The sequence below is a fragment of the Miniopterus natalensis genome, chromosome 4 (genome assembly GCF_054644295.1).
Source record: "Miniopterus natalensis isolate mMinNat1 chromosome 4, mMinNat1.hap1, whole genome shotgun sequence".
Classification (NCBI taxonomy): Eukaryota; Metazoa; Chordata; class Mammalia; order Chiroptera; family Miniopteridae; genus Miniopterus; species Miniopterus natalensis.
Genome location: NC_142084.1, coordinates 59651662 through 59670190, shown reverse-complemented (window position 1 = coordinate 59670190; position 18529 = coordinate 59651662). Strand labels below are relative to the sequence as shown.

General features: G+C 40.9%; 1 protein-coding gene across 4 annotated transcripts in view; it reads left to right on the top strand.

Annotated features, from left to right (window-relative positions):
• Positions 1–18529, top strand: part of EXTL3 (exostosin like glycosyltransferase 3) — a 95112-nt gene that overhangs the window by 43890 nt on the left and 32693 nt on the right. The window contains exon 1 of one of the 4 annotated variants that reach the window (XM_016213862.2): positions 848–934. The exons of the other annotated variants lie outside the window; for them this stretch is intronic. The gene's annotated coding sequence lies outside the window, so the exon portion shown is untranslated. Of the gene's footprint in view, positions 1–847; positions 935–18529 lie in introns of those variants that run through there. 4 annotated transcript variants of the gene reach the window in all.

Sequence of the window (18529 nt, the reverse complement as noted above, 5' to 3'; positions counted from 1 at the left end):
TTGAAGACAATTTGATCTTACATTATAGTGCAGCTACAGATTTTAAATCATGGCTTTAACTCATTCCTGAGTTAACAATAATGATCAGGGAGGGTGTCTCTTAGGATTGCTCGAGTTCATTCATCCATCCCCTGCGCTTCAGTTCTCCAAAAAGCCTTGTCCCAGCCTTGCCAGTGGGGAGGTAGACAGCCACATGGTGTCTGAGGACTGTAGAATATGTGCACTTTTTGGTTCACAGGGCTTGGCTCTAAGTTTTTCAAACGGTTCCTCTCAGTTTTGGTTGATTATTGCCACACGACTGGATGAATCTCTTGTTTTTTGCAAAGCCCGGGTGTTTTTCCCCCTAACCATTCCTGCTGCACAGCCTGCGTGTGCGTGTGCAAGTGTTCACAGCGTTTCAAAAGTGCAGACCATGGCTGGAGACCAGCCCGCTCAGTTAGGAGGGCCTTTCCTATGGGCATGGGTTTATTTTCAGACGGGAATTTCCCTGGCCGAGGCTCCCGAGCGGGAACCCGGTCCAGAGCAGCCGGGAGCGTTCTCTCGGCCCGCCGTGCGGGGTTTTCCGAGAGGCCCTCGCGGCCTTTCCCCGGCTGGCCCCGCTCCCCCGCAGCGCCCTAGCTTCCCGCCGCATTTCCCACAATCCCTGGCAGGGCCGCGGCTCCAGGCCCGGCCAGTCTCGCGTCAGAGCCGAGGCGCTGTCCGGAAAGTGTCGAAGGCCGCCGCTCCGCGACTCCCGAGCGCCCGGTTCGGCCATTTCCGGCCCGGCGCACTTCGGCAAGTTCCGCAGTCACTTGTCGGAAATGGCTGCCCGCCGGCAGGGGGAGCGGAGGACCCTGCGGGGCCTGGAAGGCGGGCGGCAGGCGGGGAGAGCGGCTTTTGGGAACCCGAGTTTCGCACGGGAGGCGGCAGCTGCTCGTCCCTGAACTGGAAGCCGGTAGGACTCCTGGTGGCGGCGGTGGCGGGAGCCCCGAGAGAGGCGGGGGGCGGCGGCCCGGAAGGGGTTCGTGGTAGGGATCTCGGGGCTGGCCCCCCGCGCAGGGCACCGGGCAGCAGGCAGACCGGGGCCGCCGGAGCCCATGGGAGGCTGCTGCCCAGCGCGGGAGGGGCTTGCAGCCTTGGAGTAGGCCTTCCCAGATGGCTTGGGAGCCTGGGGAGGGGGCCTCCGGGGCTTTAGCCACCAGTGAGGAGGGTTAACGGGTCTCGGTGGGGCTTTAAACATGACCTCCCCACCCCCACACGCCCCCGGTTTGGTTGCCTCGCACCCACTTCCATTCCTTTTTCTGAAAGCTCGGCTTCAGCTGTGCAGCCTCTTATGCGCCTGGAGCCCTCCACCCTTCCTTCGCCCCCTGTATTTGTCCAACGGCTTGTGTGGAGCATCTGCTGTCGATGAAGGGGCTTTCCCCGCTTCCCCCCTCCTGTTTTCCCTGTGCGCACACTCGTCTGCTTTGCGCTGCGCTCACACAGTCGCCTGCAGCTGCTGTTTCTCGGGCTCCCATCGCCAGGCTCCCCTCCTTTCATGATGAATAGCCGCTGCCTGTGGAAGGGTCCAGGTGCTGCTGTCTAGTGCATCTGGGGCTCTGGTGCCCAGGCCCGGGCTCTGTAGCGACGGGCCTGGCGCTGCTTGGGCTGCAGAGTGCATGTCTACACTACTGAAATCTTAGCCGAGTACCCGACGCGCGCTGCAGGAGGATAGTACAAATTCGGAGCCCTTTGGAGATAGGCAGGGCTGCCAGACTGCAGCTAGAGTGTTAAGCTCTTCTCCACATTGAGCCAGTGGCTCAGTTCCTTTTCAGATACCTGTGGCGATTAAACGACTTGAATTTGGTGGATTTCTCCTCCTAACCTGGACTTTCTCTTCTTTCCTTTTCAAAAATTCTAAGGGCCTCAGCAAGTCCTCTTGGTTGGACTCCTAAGGAGGAGGAAACACAGAACACAGGTCCCCGCCTCCCCCCTCTTCCCCCCCCTCCCGCCCCCATATGTGCGTTACTTAGAGGCATCTTTAGCATTTCTTCTTACTTTATCCTGTTCTTCCAATTTAGGTAGGTTCACTTTTGAAGGCTGGGTTCTCCATGTGTCCTTTTGTTTTTAAAAAGTCTTTGTGTGTTACAGTCATGCAGGCTGTCTACATCTTCCCTACTTTGCTCAACAGTTAGTCTTGCACTCTGATACAGTTATTACTGTATAGTAACCTGTGGGGCCTTGATAGTCTTGAGTGAAGCTAAGCATTCTCAACAACTTACTTAGTCGGGAGACTTTTAAATATTTCATGATGAAAGAAAAGCCATCTTCTTAAACTCTTATTGGCTGTGTTAAAAATACCTTATCCTGTGGGGAGCCTGAGGAATCCTCATAAGTATTCATAAGTATGTAGGAAACTAGCTTAAATGCTTTCTGGAAGAGAATTAGAATTGTGGATCTTCAGCATACTTGAAACATTATTTAATACCTGAAGATATGGTCAGTGCTCTTATGTGGCATACCTAGGAACCAAAAGTTTGACAAGCATATATGATCATTTCTCCACTCCTCATTTTCTGGAGGGGTGGTGACTGGCATTAAATGTTTGGTGCGTAGTTGGAATCTCTTAATGAGTAGGCCTCAGAGTTTTAACCTATGAATGAAAAGACTAAGTGAACAGACTAGAGAGAAAGGAGTCATGGTTAACCCTGAGAAATGGAGTTCTAAGAGAGTTGGGAAAGTTCAAAGGATGGTTTGAAGCCATCAGAAGAATGTAGGGGGATTAGATAAGGACACGCCTTTTGCCTCAGGACACTAGGCTAGCTGTTGAGTGAAAAGTCACCGAAGGGCAGTGTAAGAGTGAGGTGGTGGCAATGGTATTTGGGGGTCCCTATCTGAGGAGGAACTGGTAAGTAGTCTCCTGGTGTAGGGTTGAAAATATTGCCTGAAACAGTAGTAGAGTTAGGTATTAGGACAAAAATGAAGATTCCTCCAGATCTATTGTTGGCAGAGATTTGGGTGACTCTGCATATAGTTGTTTCAGAGTGAAGCAAAGAATATGAGTCATTCACAAAGTCCTAAAACTGCAGTAATTTCTGCTGGATATTAAGTTTAGCTTAGAAAACTTTGTATTAATTAAAAAATTCTCTTTACATACTTATTTCCATTTTATTTTTGTCTCCTCTTAATTTTTGGTAACTTTCTTTTGAACACCTGTAATGATAGCGTAACTAAGAGGAAAGAAAGAATTTTTCATGTATTTGTAGGTTCCATAACGGTGGTGGAGCTCAGGTAGGGTGAGTTTGAGAACTCAAGAGGGACAGAGGTAGGCTCACCTATAAGCATTATCTTTTTCTGCTGGAACCAGCCTACGCTCCTTGTATAGTTAGAAGTTTTCAGATCTCTTTGGCGATGTTACTAGGTGGAAGAGAAGCAGGATTAGATTTTTGTGTGATCTTGAGTAAATAAGAGGAGTAGGGAGACTCCATTTAGTGACATATTTACCTCCCCTACACTTAGGCCATAATGTTTAGTGTAGGATTTTGCTCACATGCACCAGTATGACCCATGAAAATCCCAGGGATGGAGACATAGGAAGATGAACTATGTCTCAGCATTCAGCCGCCTCTGTGGTTTATAACCTGAGAGTATTTTTACAGAAAAGTAGGTAAACTTTTTCTGTAAAGGGCCAAATAGTAACTATTTTAGGCTTTGCAGCTATTCAGTTCTGCTGTTGTAGAGTGAAAGTAGCATCATATACTTAATACATATATACAGTACATATATACATACAATCCATAACCGAATGAGCAAAGCTATGTTCCAATGTAACTTGATTTACAAAACAGGCAGCTGGCTGTAGTTTGCCATTGCCTGTGCTAGAGTATCACCTCCTCAAACATGTCATTACTTTTGTTTATTCCTCCATTTGACTGTGTCCAATACCTTTTAGACTGGTCAGTGACATTAAAGATTAACATCCTGGATGTTTGCTTTGGTGACTATTTTCTTTGCTATCCTATCTTTTTATATTGTCATTTTAACCCACTTCTCCAACTTCCTTTTAAACATTTTTTTTTCAAAAAATATTTGATACTCTGAAGGAGGAATAAAAAAATGAATTAGGTTGGCAATATGCCCTTAGCCTGGTATAATAAGAGAGAGAAGACATAAATACATTATGATGGTAGATTACAATGTCTTAAATCACTGTAGTTCTTTTCCATCATATAATTTTTTTCATGTAGACTTTGATCTTGAACTCTGAAAGAGATAGGAGGCTAAATGTTACAAAATTTCTTTTTTTTTTTTGAGGGGGAAGGAAGGTAGGAAAGAAAACTGAAACTTGCAGAGGCTTAGTTATTTGACGAGGTTAGATGTAGTAAGTGGCAGCATTTTTTAACTGACCAATAATATTTACTGATCTGTCCCTATTTGAATACTTACACTGATGTGAACTTCCCTGGACAACCCTTTCTAATTTATAGACTAGTTTTTAGGAGGCTTTTCCTTATTGAGCTGCAGTTTGCCTCTATGATTGACAACTTTCAGGGCCATATTGAAAAGTCTATTCATATTCTACATTCCAGTTCTTGAAATGTTGGAGATTAGCCATCATGTCTCTTCTTTTCCTAGGTCTTCTATTCCTCAGGCTAAATATTCCTGTTTCCTTCAGATGTTTCTTATTTGACAGTTTCAAATACCCTAACCAACTCCTTAGTCCTCTGTGCTCCATTTACTTAGTTAATATAGTATTCAGTATACAGTGTCACCTAAAAGAGTACAGAGTAGACAGCAACCTTAACTCCTTTGTTTTTGACACTATTTGTTTAAAAAAAACCCAGAAAAATAAAGTGATAGCTTTTGTTCTAAGCAGTCATTTTTTTTTTTTTTTTTAAATATGTTTTTATTGATTTTAGAGAGAGGAAAGGAGAGAGAGAGAGAGAAACATCAATGATGAGAGAGAAGAGAGTCATTGATAGGCTGCCTCCTGCATGCTCCCCACCCAGGATCCAGCTGCAGCCTGGGCATGTGCCCTGACTGGGAATAGGACCTCTTGGTTCATAGGTGGACATTCAACCACTGAGCCGTGCCGGCTGGGCAGCAGTCATGTCTTCTCGACACACTGGAATTATACTCAACTGGAACCACAACTCTGTGTGTACGTGCTGCTGTTAAACTAAATCATTTCCGAGTCTGTAGTTTGTGGATGTAAGTGTTGAACTTTGCCTTCCTCGCTATGAAATTTTATCTGTTTAGATATCCCAGATTCCAAAAATCTTTTGTATCCTGGTTTTTTCCAGCCTTGACTTACTCTCTCTAGCATGACGACTTTTCTTTTTTTCTGAAGTAGAGCTGTAAAATACAGTATGAAGACACTGTGGCTTAGAATGGAGAAAATAGTTGATGAGGACTCAAACCATTATTGATGGATTCAGTGGAAAATTAAGAGATGAGGGCTTTCAAGGAAGGCACTATGCTTGAAGTCTTAGAGGTGAAACAAAAAGAAGTCTTGGGAATAGCCCTGCTGCCTTGAGTTGATATGTTGGTAATGTTCCCCCCCCCCCAATAAAACCAATATGTATGTGCTTTCTGTGTGCAAGGCAGTTATAAGTCAGTGGGGTCCTAGATTCTAAAAGCATCTTCGAGGTCGTCTAGTCCAACCCTATATGAGTTTAAGAAGAATAAGGAGCGTGTGAGTGAACAAGGACAAGGAATTGTGAAGTTAGGGGATGTGATGAATCAGAAGGGAGGTAATGATAAAGGGGTGGCAAAACCGAAGCCTCAAGCTGAAGTGGCCCATGAAGGGTGAAGGAGGATGGCAGAGTCATCAAGCTGATTTATGTTTGGCTTAGCAAACTTTTACTTCATTTTTCTGTTTCATTTAGGGTTGGTGGCCTAGGGCAGTAATGATACCAATTAGTGTATGCTTCCATAGCATAAAATAAAAAATCACGTTTTCTTGAGAAACAGGAACCTTAGAGAAATTTGCACTTGCACATCAAGTTGACTGTTCTGGGAAGATACTTTAGCGCAACCCATCTGAAGACCTTATTTTTAAAAAACCCTGCTTTTACCCCATCCATCCCTTATAGTTAAGTCTGTATTTTCACTTAACATTATATTGTGAACATTTCCCATTTTATTTAAAATGATTGAAAAGCTGTTGACAGCATGATAGTCATATTAATGACATGGATTTGTCATACTTTATATTTAACCTTGCTTCTTATTCTTGGACATTTAATTTATAGTCTTTTTGGCTATTATAAAGAATGCTGTGGTGATTACACCTTTATAATACAAATCTTTGTTCGCATAGAATATATTCCTAGTAAGTGAAATTGCTGGGTTGAAGATAAGAACATTTTAAAGACTTTTGTTACAAGAGGCACATTACTTTTTGGTTTATCTTCTACTAATACAGTATAAAAACACCTGTTACACTGCAGCTGCCAGCATAGTACAGACATGTACTATGCCTTATTAAATGGTAGACTTTGTAAGGGTTTAGTGTGAATATTCTTGAAGCCAAATATTTGTTCTCATTCATGATTCTTTCTTAAGAATAGTTTCTGGAAATGGGATTGTAAAGTCAAAGGGTAGGCACAGTTTCAAGGCTTACTGCCAAACACTTACTGCCAAAGTGTTCTCCAGTAAGGTGTGCTGTTTTCACTCCCAACAGCAGAGTGTGGAAATGTTACCCTTGCCCCTGGATAGCACCAGATACTATAATTTTACAGTTCTTGGCTGATTTATAGATGGAAGATGTCACTGATTCTTGTTTTAAATGTACACTTCTATGATTGCTAGGATGATTAAACATTTAAGAATGTTTATCATTTGGGTCCCTTCTTTTTGTTTAATTTCCTTTGACCACTGTTGTATTGTGTTTACTTCTGTTAAAACAATGCCATCTTGCAAATGCTTCCACTAGTCTTTTCATTGAATCTAAACTTTTTTTCTTATATATAGAAGCCTTTGATACTTATGTAGTAAAATCTGTAGAACTTTTTTTTTTTTTTTTTTTAATGGATTCTGTTTTTTCCTGGAATTGCTGTAAAAGTGGCTGTACTTGCCTGGCAAGTGATTCAGTAGTTGAGCATCAACCCATGGACCTGGAGGTCACATTTCCATTTCCTGTCAGGGCACATGCCTGGGTTTCGGGTTCCATCCCCAGTAGGGGGTATACAGGAGGCAGTCAGTCGATGATTCTCTCTCATCATTGATGTTTCTCTCTCCCTTCCTCTCTCTGAAATCAATAAAAACATAAATATTTTTAAAAAGTGGCCGTACTTATCTTGAGATGAAATTACTTATATGTATTCCTTTTGTTCTTTTTATGGTTTCATTTATTACAGTTACCTCTTGAATCCATCTGGGACTTAGTTTTGGATTTGGTTTGTCATGCAGGAGCCTGACTTTTATTTTTTCCCCAAGAGTTCATTGTCACCTTACTTACTGAAAAATCTAGTGTGCTCTACTTTATTATTTTCCCCCCATTTTGGTAACTTTTTATTTTCAAATAATTTAACACTTATGGTAAAGTTGTAAGAGTAGAATAAGGAATTTCCACATACTTTTCACCCACATTTCCCAATTTTAGCATTTTGTCACATTTACTTTCTCTCTGTCCCTCTCTGGTGCTAATTCAGTGCCAACAGGAATCCCTGGTTTGGGGTGTAGTCAAGAAGGAAACTATTCAGTGCAAACAACTCAGTTGTGATATGGCACAACTGTAAGAAGAACATCGCTGTGGAACAGCTCAATAGTGTTACGGCTCAATTATGAAGCCTCACAGCTGCCAGGGAGCCTGGGGCCAGGCCCCTCTCTGGCTAGACAGCTCTGCTCTGGTCTGCTCCACTCTACTCTTCCCTGCCTGTTCTCTGCTCTGGCCCAGCAAGGTACCTTTGGTGTTTCATCTTTGGTGGTTCAACCTCAGCCAGGGAAAGGCAGTCTTCTGTGGCAAGGGAAAGTGGTTTTCTGAACCTGAGGCAACTGACTTATATAGATAGAAGTCCCAGCCTCTAGACCCTGATTGGTCCTCATGCTAATGAGGGCTCCAAATCTTCACAGTTTGGTCCAAAAGGCACTGTCCTGATTGGTCAGAATGGATCTACTCTGATTGTTCGGTGAAGATGCTGATGGGGGATATAGCTGTGCAGCTCCAATTGGACAGGGAAAGTCTCAGTCCTGTTGGTTGAAATGTAATTCCAGGAACTCCTTTTTAAGGGCTGGCTCAGACGTCAGGAACATAGTGCAGGCAGGCCAGGTCAGTGCAGCTTTCTCTCTGAAGTGCAGTTTGCATGAGGGGCCCCTGTTTAGAAACAGCTGCTAGGCTCTGCTTTTAAATTGTACCAGTAAATTAGACCAGTAAACCACCAAGAGCCCTTCTCAGTAGATATCTTCTTTCTGAGGGTCCATAGTATATAATTTTTATACCTTGTTTCTCATCAACCTGTTACCAGTGAATCTCAGCGTCCATTGCTGAATCTTTCCTAAAACAATTATTAATTTGATGGTCACTAAATGACAGTTTTAAAAAATTTCCATCATTCTGCCATTCCTGTATATTTATTAGGTGGAATTCTACTTCAAATTAATAATTTTTCCTTCTTCCTCTTTATATAATCAGTCATCTATTTCAGTATGAATACATGCTTTCTCATTTATTGGGAGATAATTTGTTGGTATTATTATTTATTTAGATAGCCAAAGTGTCCCAGATTTATCCTGTGGGAGCTGGATCCCTTCAAATTGGATCCAGTGTCCTTTTTTTATATGCCCTACTTTTCTTTGAGAACATCTTTGCTTTCTGCTAAAAGAAGATTTTCCAGGCTCATTTTTACTTTACTTGTCCAGTCCTGAAATCAGCTGCTTATTCAAGGAGACTTCTTAGATCAGGTATTCACACTGATACCTCCAGTTCCAATGGAACACTACAAGTTTTATTCTAATCTTCCTTCACTTCTATATTTGTAAGACGTTACGTTAGCATTGAGAAAACCAGTTTGATCTTCTGCCCAGACCACTAACTCTCCATATCAGCAACGAGGCTGTTTTACATTTATCATTCATATGTTCACTGGAGCATAGTGTGCTGTACTTTGAAGTGACTGTAGCAAGATAACATTTTTTTTTTTTTCAAATAGGTTTTTATTGATTTTTAGAGAGAGAGGAAGGGAGGGAGAGAGAGAGAGAAGCATGATGTGAGAGAGAAACATTGATCACTTGTCTCTGTAGGCACCCTGACCGGGGACTGAATCCTCAACCTGGCATGTGCCCTGACTGGGAATCAAACCAGTGACCCCTCAGTGTGTGGGACGGTGCTTAACCAACTGAGCCACAATGGCCAGGTCAATATTTTTCTTAATTACAAAAATAATACATGCTTATTGTAAAATGAATGAAGACAAAATGATTCCTTTAAGTAAACAAGTTGTAAATATGTGAGTAGCAGGGTACAGGTCAGACAGACCTAAATTTGTATCTGGGCACCTCAGTTTGCTTGCTGTATGGCCTCGAACAAGTTTTACCTAGCTCAGTGATTCACACTTCTTTATCTGTAAGTGAAATAATATCTACAGTATCTACCTCCAGACGGTCGATGTGAGGATTAAGTGAGATAACATATGTAAAATGCGTATCTCAAGTACATTATAAATATAGTTATAACAAATGGAGAGTCCCTCCTACCCCCCGCATCTTCCAAAGGTGTATGATGTAGTCTGTAGACTTCCTGTATGAATAAGGTATATTGTTGTTTGTTTTACTTAGTTGTCTATAATTACATTGATTCAGATGTCATCAGTCTGATTGGAGATTGCCATTAGTTCTTTGTTAGACCAGTGGTTTTATGTTAGAGTTGTATGCTTTGCGTTAAAATAACCTGGGAGCTTTGTCAGAATACAGGCACCTGGACCCACACTTGGGAATTCTGATTCAGTTAATGTTGGGTGGGTCTGGGCTTACCATTTGAAAAAATACTTAGGTGAGCTGTGACTCTGAATTGTAACTAGCTAAAAACTGACTGGTGAGACAATACAATTTGGATTTGTGGGATGTTATCAAACTGGTGGGAAGGGAAACACATAAGAAGTGGCATAATTTTCAAATTGAGGACCTGTTCTGGGAGGTGAGTATTCCAGGTTCTGACTAAACAGATGATTTAGGTTAATCAATAGTCTTAGTTTACTTGTTAATACCTATATAGAACTGAGCAGTGGAAAGGAATGCTTATAACTTATTGATGAGTTCCTTTTGTGTATTTTTTTTATTTATTTGCTAGTGGCATTTGTGAAACATCTTTGTATTAGAAATCTGCTCTTGAGCCCAAAGAGTATTTGTTTTCCCCTTCCTAAAAGCCCTGTAATAAGGATGTCTCAACTTTGTGGTTCTGTGACTGCATCATAATCTTTACTCTCAACTCAGTATGTCAGTGCACAACCAGTTTTTCTCACCTGATTTTAGTTTTTAATTGCTGACAGTTTCCTGCAGACATACCTTATTTTATTGATCTTTGATTTATTGCATTTCGTAGATGATGTGCTTTTTTACAAATTGAAGACAAAACCCTCCACTAGCAAAAAGATTACAGCTTGCTTTATTCTAGTGGTCTGGAACCAAACCTGCAATATCTCTGAAGTATGCCTGTATTTCCTTATTTTACAAGTAGGTTAAGTTTATCCAGTTAATAAACTACTGTGGTTATTGTATTGTGGAAAACATGTGGCTTTGCTCGCTTGTAACTTTTGAATTGCATAAATTCAGCTCTTACAAGTCATTCTTTATCTACAGTTAACTTCCCTAGAAAGTGCCTTTTGTTGTTTTGAACAATTCAAGGCAGAGTCTTATAATAGTGATAGTATTGGGAAATATGTTTTAGTGCTTTCTGATTTCTGAAGTAGGTACTACTTCACCAAAACAGGCTGTTTGCCATGCTTAGTAGGAAATCAGGAAATGATGTTCTTTTGGGATGTTTGCATTTGAAAAAACAAAACCAAACATCTGAAATACTGCTTTCAACAACCTTACTGAGATGATTTCCTGTACAGAACTATCTTAACCTAATTTGAAGGGCTTGTGGCAGTGGATGTAACAGCAACAATATGCATATAGTTCTGTAGAACCTGCATCAGAGTGGTAATGGATTTGTGTCTGTTCCATAGGCCATTTTTTAAAATTTAAATATATCTTCAATTGATTTCAGAGAAAGGGAGGGAGAGGGAGAGGGAGAGAGAGATAGAAACATCAATGATGAGAAAGTTGTCATTGATCGGCTTCCTCCTGCACTCCCCCAACTGGGGATCGAGCCCGCAGCCTGGGCATGTGCCCTGAACCGGAATTGAACCGAGATCTCCTGGATCCTAGGTCTATGCTCAACCGCTGAGCCACGCCCAGCCTGGCACATAGGCCATTTTTGACTTAAATGAATAAGAGAAAATAGTACTACACATGCACAGATACACAGGTAGGTCATAGGTACACAGGCAAAAGTATTTAGCTCTGAGTATATGTTTTCTTGGTTTAGATGTTGATGTAAGAAACATCCAAACCTATAGAGAATTTTTATGAGTTTATTTGAGCCAAACTGATGACAATTGCTGGGAAACAAGCCCTCAACTGATTGAGAAAATGCTCTGGAAATGGCAGTTTTGCATCTTCTTTTATACATTAGAGTCGAAGGAGGAGCCGTAAGGAGCTTACGTGGAATCCACTGGTGGAGGATTAAGGGGACTGGAGATAGCAAAGCAGAAACGTCTCTGGGATTGGATAGAAGGCTAAATCGAGAAACACATACTCCTTTTACATTGTGGGTACAGGATAGTTAATTAAATTTACAGCACTTTGAGAGATGGTACATGAGGAACGAGATAACAATGAAGGGTCCTGGTCCTGTGCTCTGGTGCAGTGGTTGTACCCTGAGGGGTCTGGAAATGAAGATTACTCTTACATTTCAAAGGCATGTTACCCTTACATTTTAAGGTGTATTATTGAGGGATAAAAAAGCTGTGGTACAAAATGAAATTTACTATGTGGCTGTAAAAAAGAAGGATCTATTACCCTGCATGGAGGGGCCTGGAGATTATTATGCTAAGGAAAACAATCCAGGCAGAGAAAGACAAATATCACATGATCTCACTTATATGTGGAATCTAATGAACAAAATAAACTGACAAATAAAATAGAACCAGTGGCATGGAAACATGGAACAGACTGAGGAATCTCAGAAGGAAGGGGGTAGGGGGCCAGGAAGAGATTAACCTAAGAATTTATATGCATATATGCATTGCCCATGGACACAGACAGTAAGGTGGTGGTGAAGGACTGGGGTGGGGTGGGAACTGAGTGGAGGAGGGCAATGGGGGAAAAAGGAGGATACCTGTAACACTCAGCAATAAAGATTAAAAAAATAAGAAGAAAAGAAAAAAAGATATGTTATCTTAGATGCAAAAAGACAACAGACAAGCTCACTTAAGGTAGAGAGTGACCTTTGTCAAGGAAGCTACAGACCTAGGACATGACCACCTGCCATGTTAGGAATTTTAGTTAGGAATTTTTATGTTCAGACCGTCCTATGTGGTTACTTTTGGTTTCTGAATTTGTAAGGCCCACCAATCAGGCCTCCCCTGAGCTTGTCAGGTTTAGTATGTGGTCCCATTTTCATCCACATAGAAAAATGCTTTAATTATGAATATAGAGGTGGCTTTAGGTTTTGAAGTACTATTGCCATGTGTTTTTAATTTTAATCAATCTTTGTCCCATCGCTTCAGTGGAGCAGTAGTAATATGGATAATCTAAAAGTAATTTATGCATGATGTGTACTGTGTTTCTTGAGTTACTATCACAGGAATTTTTCCATAATAATTAAGTCATTGAACGTGTGGGCCTTAGAGTTAGAGTTGCTTTGATTTGAATCCAAGTATTACTCAATATGTTTGACCTTGGGCAAATTATCTTTGTGCTTTGGTTTCTTCATGTACAAAATGGGAATAATAGTAGTACCTACTTCATAGGATTGTTGTGAAGATTAACTATGTTAAGGTATGTAATAGGTTTAACTTGACATACCTTAAAAATTTGATAAATGTTAGCTATTATAATTATTTAAAATATTCAAGTCAGTTGGTTGCATTTGGGAGCATCTGGAAAGTGTCTAGCTTTTCTTTCTTTTGCCCCATTTTCCCTTCACATCTTTCAAATGCAGTGCATAACAGCAGTCCAGATGGAACCAGCAATTCCCTTATTTTTTCCCTTCTGCTTTCTTTCTCTCTTTTACGGAGTGTTTTACTTTCGTTCAGTTCAGTTTAGTTTAGTTTTGCTTCTGTATGAAGAAAGTTACACAACTTTATTGAAAGGCATTAACACCCAAATAAACAGAGATATTCCAAATCCATGATAGGAAGTTTTAATATCAGAGTGTTTTAGTTTTAAGAGAAGAAAAGTCAGTAGGATGGTTGTTATATCAAAAAACTCTTGAAAGTAAGGTCCTGACCACAGGTAATGTTCCTGTGACAGAGTTTGCCTTTGTGATAAGGAATGTTAGAAGAGAAGGCTCTGTAACATAGAGTTGATGATAGAGGGCATTGGCATGTTGAGAAGATGAAGGGAGAGTGTACTATATGCAGAATTCTGAATTGTAGCTCTACCTCAGTTGACTTCTCAGTTCACCATTTGACATCTGAATTATTTACCATTTTAGCTTTCCAGGAACACAGCTTATTTTAAGCCCTTGAATGGTTAGCAGGTCAAGAACTTTACTTTCCATTTGTGAGCAAACGTCGTTTTTCATTAGGGAAAGAGTAAAGAGGAGGGCATCAGCCATGATCTGAATGGAAAATCTCTAACTGTGTACAAGTATTTTGACTTTTTTTTTCCTCTTTGCTGGGAGAAGACAGTACTGTGACCTTATGCTCCTAGGAGATGTACCTTTGCTGCCATTGGAACATTAAGGTGTAGATGTCTGTGTTGTTTACCACTGAAAAGATGTATCAGGAGGGAGGTCAAGGTTAGAGAGGTAAATTTGAAAGTAATCCATTTAGGGAGGCTAATGGAAGCTAATTGGCAAGCTCTAATAAGTGAAGACAGAGAAAGAAGAGTGCAAAAGACAAACCCATGAGGAACAACTGTATTTAAGGAGTGGTAAAAGGAACCAAAGAAAGATCTGTTGGGATGGAGAACCAAGAGAATGGGCAAGTAAAAAATATAAAATACATAGCCCTGGCTGGGTAGCTCAGTTGGTTAGCATTGTCCTGATATGCCAAGATTTCGGGTGTGATTCCTGGTCAGGGCACATACAAGAATCAATCAATGAATGTATAAAGAAGTGGAACAACAAATCGGTGTTTCTTTCTCTCTGTCTCCCCCTCCTCTGTCCCTCTCCCCTTCCCTTCTTCCCTTCCATGCTTTCTAAAAATCAATGGAAAAAATATCATTGGGTGAGGATTAGCAACAGCAACAAATACATATATACACATACATATAATGTATGATATATGTAATATATAATATACAAATTAATTTAATATGAGATATGGGGGTGGTGTGAATGTCCAAACACTGATAGGAGGAATAAACGAAATTGTGAATAAATGGAGAGAATTATCATGCTTCTGGATATGATTATATTAAAATAAGACTTCCCTACTTAAATTAACACTTCTCTCTTAAATGCAATGTAATTTAATACTCTTTACATGTTATTGAATTCTGTTCACTAATATTTTAAGTACTTTTGTGCCTATATTCATGAGAGATACTTGACTATAGTTCTTTTTGTTTTTCGGTGCTGTCTTAGTCTGGTTTTGGTATCAGGGTAACGCTAGATTTATAAAAATGAACTTGGAAGTCTTCCCTCCTCTGGAAGAGATGTGTAGAATAAGTGTTTATTCTTCAAGTATTTAGTAGAATTCTCCAGTGAAAGCGTCTGGGGCGGGAGATTTTGGGGAGTTTTAAAATTATAAAGTCAATTTAATAGTTATATTGGGTGAATTGTGGTAGTTTACATTTTTTAAGGAATTGGTCCATTTCACTTAAATCGTTAAATTTATGTTTGGAGTTGTTCATAGTCTTCTCATTATCTTTTTGATGCCTGTATGGAGGAGGAACAGACTTTCCTCTACACTCAGGTTCTTTTGGCTGGCCTAATAATCAAATAGACTTGAGACAGATTAGCAAGAGAAAATAACCAAATTTAATACATACATCTGTGTAGGAAACTGGTATACATGAGAGAGTTAGAGACCCTACATGTAAGAGAGGTTCCAGGACTGAAAGGGAAAATAGGTATATAAGACATCCCAATCTAGGGATGAGGGCTTCAAAGGGTAGTTTCAGGATGATAAGAGCAGCTGCTTAGTAAATAGAGGTTTATTCTTCCCTATAGATAGGTTAAAAGAGGCTATCTCTGGTAATCTCTTACTATGGCAAGGTGGTTAAAGGAGGAGCAGAAGTTACTTTTGAGCCTGAAGCTAAATTTGCCCTTAGCTGAAAACAATTAGCATACCACAGAAGCACATTTTGGGGTGATTTGTTCTGAACTCCCACATCTGCAGGGACTATAGTGATACCCCTTGTTTCATTCCTGATGTTGGTAATTTGTATCTTTCCCTTTTCTTTTCCTTTATCTGTCTTGCAGGTTTGTCAAAATTCTTGACAAATCCCTTTGTTTTACTGATTTTTTTCCTTGTCTTTGTGTTACTTCATTGATTTCTGCTCTTTATTGTTTCCTTCCTTCGGCTTGCTTTATTCTTCTTCTAGGTTCTTGGAATAGGAGCTATATACTCAGTAACCCTAGAGTAGAAATAAAGTAGAAAGTCTGCTACAGTAACCCTAGAGTAGTAGGATTATTGATTTGAGACTTTGTCTTTTCTATTGTAAGCATTTCATACGTAGATTTTCCTGTCAGCACTGCTTTAGCTGTGGCCCACAAATTTTTATCTATAGTAAACTATTTAATCTCTCCAATAACCCTGGAAGTAGGTATGGATATTCAACATAACTGTAAGGAGGAAATAATGAAACATTCCTAAATTCTCAAAGCTGAGTGCTAAGCCAGATAGTCCAGCTGCAAGTCCAGTGGCCTTCAAGCCTCCTCTTGTAGGTTGTAGGCAGTGGGAATAGTACCAGGTGTTAGACCAGTCAGTGGTGCCTGGGTCCTCTGTCCTAAGGGTTTTAAGGGTGGAGATTTTAGGAGAGGTCCCAGGGCAAGATTTCAATAGAATATACGGTAGTTTCAGGTGTGTCCTTTCAGGGTCTCAGTCTCCACTGGTTGACTGGTTGGCACCAGGGCAGGGATCATTATTCAGTGCAGCTGGTCCTGAGGTCAGCTGTGGGGTAACTTCTCTGGTTTTGCGGCTTTTCTGGGCCTGGAGCTGAAATACAACTGAGGCCTAGATGTTATTTCTGGGGAGGAAACGTCAGGGGGTTTAACCTGAATGACCAATTATATGCGAGGGGAGGAAAGGCCACCCTGAGGACGAGGTCCCACCCTACAGTTGTCATTTGTTAGACACCCAGGACTTTCTACTCTCTGTACCTGGCCCATCGTCCTTGCTCTGCTCATGTCTATCTAACTGCCTACCACACTCTAGATGTGAAATTCTCTCTTTTTATTTTGCAATATTTATTTTCCTTGAATCAAGACAGTATAGGCTCCAAATCTCAGACTTGATTGAGAATGAAATTGTCAACTAAGACTATCAACTATCATTATGTATTGGGCAGTTACCTGGTACCTAGAACCCGTATTCTGTAGAGGGACTTCAAAAGTGGTAAGAAAGCCTGGCCAGGCATAGCTCAGTGGTTGAGTATCAGCCTAGGATCCAGGAGATCGGGGTTTGATTCCCGGTCAGGGCACATGCCTGGGTTACGGGCTTGATCCCCAGTTGGTGCAGGAGGCAGCCAATCAGTGATGACTCTCTCATCATTGATGTTTCTCTCTCTCTCTCCCCCTCTCTGAAATCAATAAAAAATATATTTAAAAAAAAAGTGAGAAAAATAGTATCTCTCTATGAAGAGCTATTAATCCAACTGAAGAGAAATAAATTCCTTAAATGAAACTAATGAACAGTTAAGTTCTGAATTCCCTGATATTGGGAGTTTAGAGAGCTGAAAAATCCAGTGTAGTTGGAAGAGACTTTATGAAAGAGGTAAAACTTTATTTTTTAAAAAATTTATTGATTTTTAAAGAGGGGGAAGGGAGAGAAACATTGGTTTGTTGTTTCACGTATTTATGCATTCATTGGTTGTCTCTTTTATGTGCCCTGACCTGGGATCAAACCTGCAACCTTGGCATATTGGAACTATGCTCTAACAGATTGAGCTACCTGGCCAGGGTGAAAGAGGTAAGACTTTAAATGGCCCCAGAGTATAAGTGGATATGTGGAAAAGAGGAGGAATATCATTCCAAGTGTCTGTCAGTGAGTCTGTTGTGAAAGTGAGATGGGGAAGATTGGAGAAAGAGCACAACTGGAGATAGCTCCTTTTGTGCATCGGAATAGTGCTTAAGTCATGATTTGAAAGTATGTGGCCCCGTTTAAATAGTGGATGGGTAGCACAAACTGATTATAGAGGATCTTGAAAGTCAGGCAGAAGAGTGATATCAGCAGGGAACTAATGTGGTAGAGAGCAGTTTTAAAAACAGAAAAATTGGCGTGGCGGGAGTGGCTCAGTTGGTTGAACATCATCCTGTGAATCGAAAGGTTTGATGGCTCAATTCTAAGTCAGGGCACGTACCTCGGTTGTGGGTTCGATCCCTGGTCAGGGATCACATACAGAAGGCATCTGATTGATGTTTCTCTCTCACATTGATGTTTCTTTCTCTCTTCCCTCTTCCTCTCTCTAAGCATGTCCTTGGGTGAGGATTTAAAAAAAAGAAAAGAGCCGGGCTGGATGTGGCTCAGCGGTTGAGCATCTACCTAGGATCCAGGCAATCGGGGTTTGATTCCCAGTCAGGGCATATGCCTGGGTTACAGTCTCAATCTCCAGTCAGGGGCGTGCAGGAGGCAGCTGATCAATGACTCTCTCATCATGAGTTGATGTTTCTTTTTCTCTCTCTCTCTCTCCCTCTCTTTTCCTCTCTCTGAAATCAATAAAGATATATTTTAAAAAAGAAAAGAAAAATTGGCAAAACGTGAACTGGTAGTACTTGGAAAGAGAAATACAGGTGCTCAATAAGCAAAAATTGTTTGACCTCCAATAGTACAGAAGGGTAAATTAAAACAACAGAATGATGTTTTATCTTTTAAACTGTCAAGTTAAAGATGACATTCAATTGGATTAAGTTATTAATGCTTAACCTTAGCAATAGACTAAAAAATCTTAGTGACTTAACATAACAGTTTATTTCTGTCTCACTCCACAGTTTGCTGTGGATCGGTGGCTCTCCTCCAGCAGTGACTCGGGTCTAGATTGCTTCTATGTGCCAGTTCAAGTTTTAGAGTTTTTTGCTGTTAGTCTCTCTGGTGCTGGGAAGAAGAAAGAATCCATACTTGTTCTTAACTGCCTTGTACTGGAAATGACACATGACTTCTACTCACATTCCCTTTGGCAAGAACTAGTCTTTTGGCTC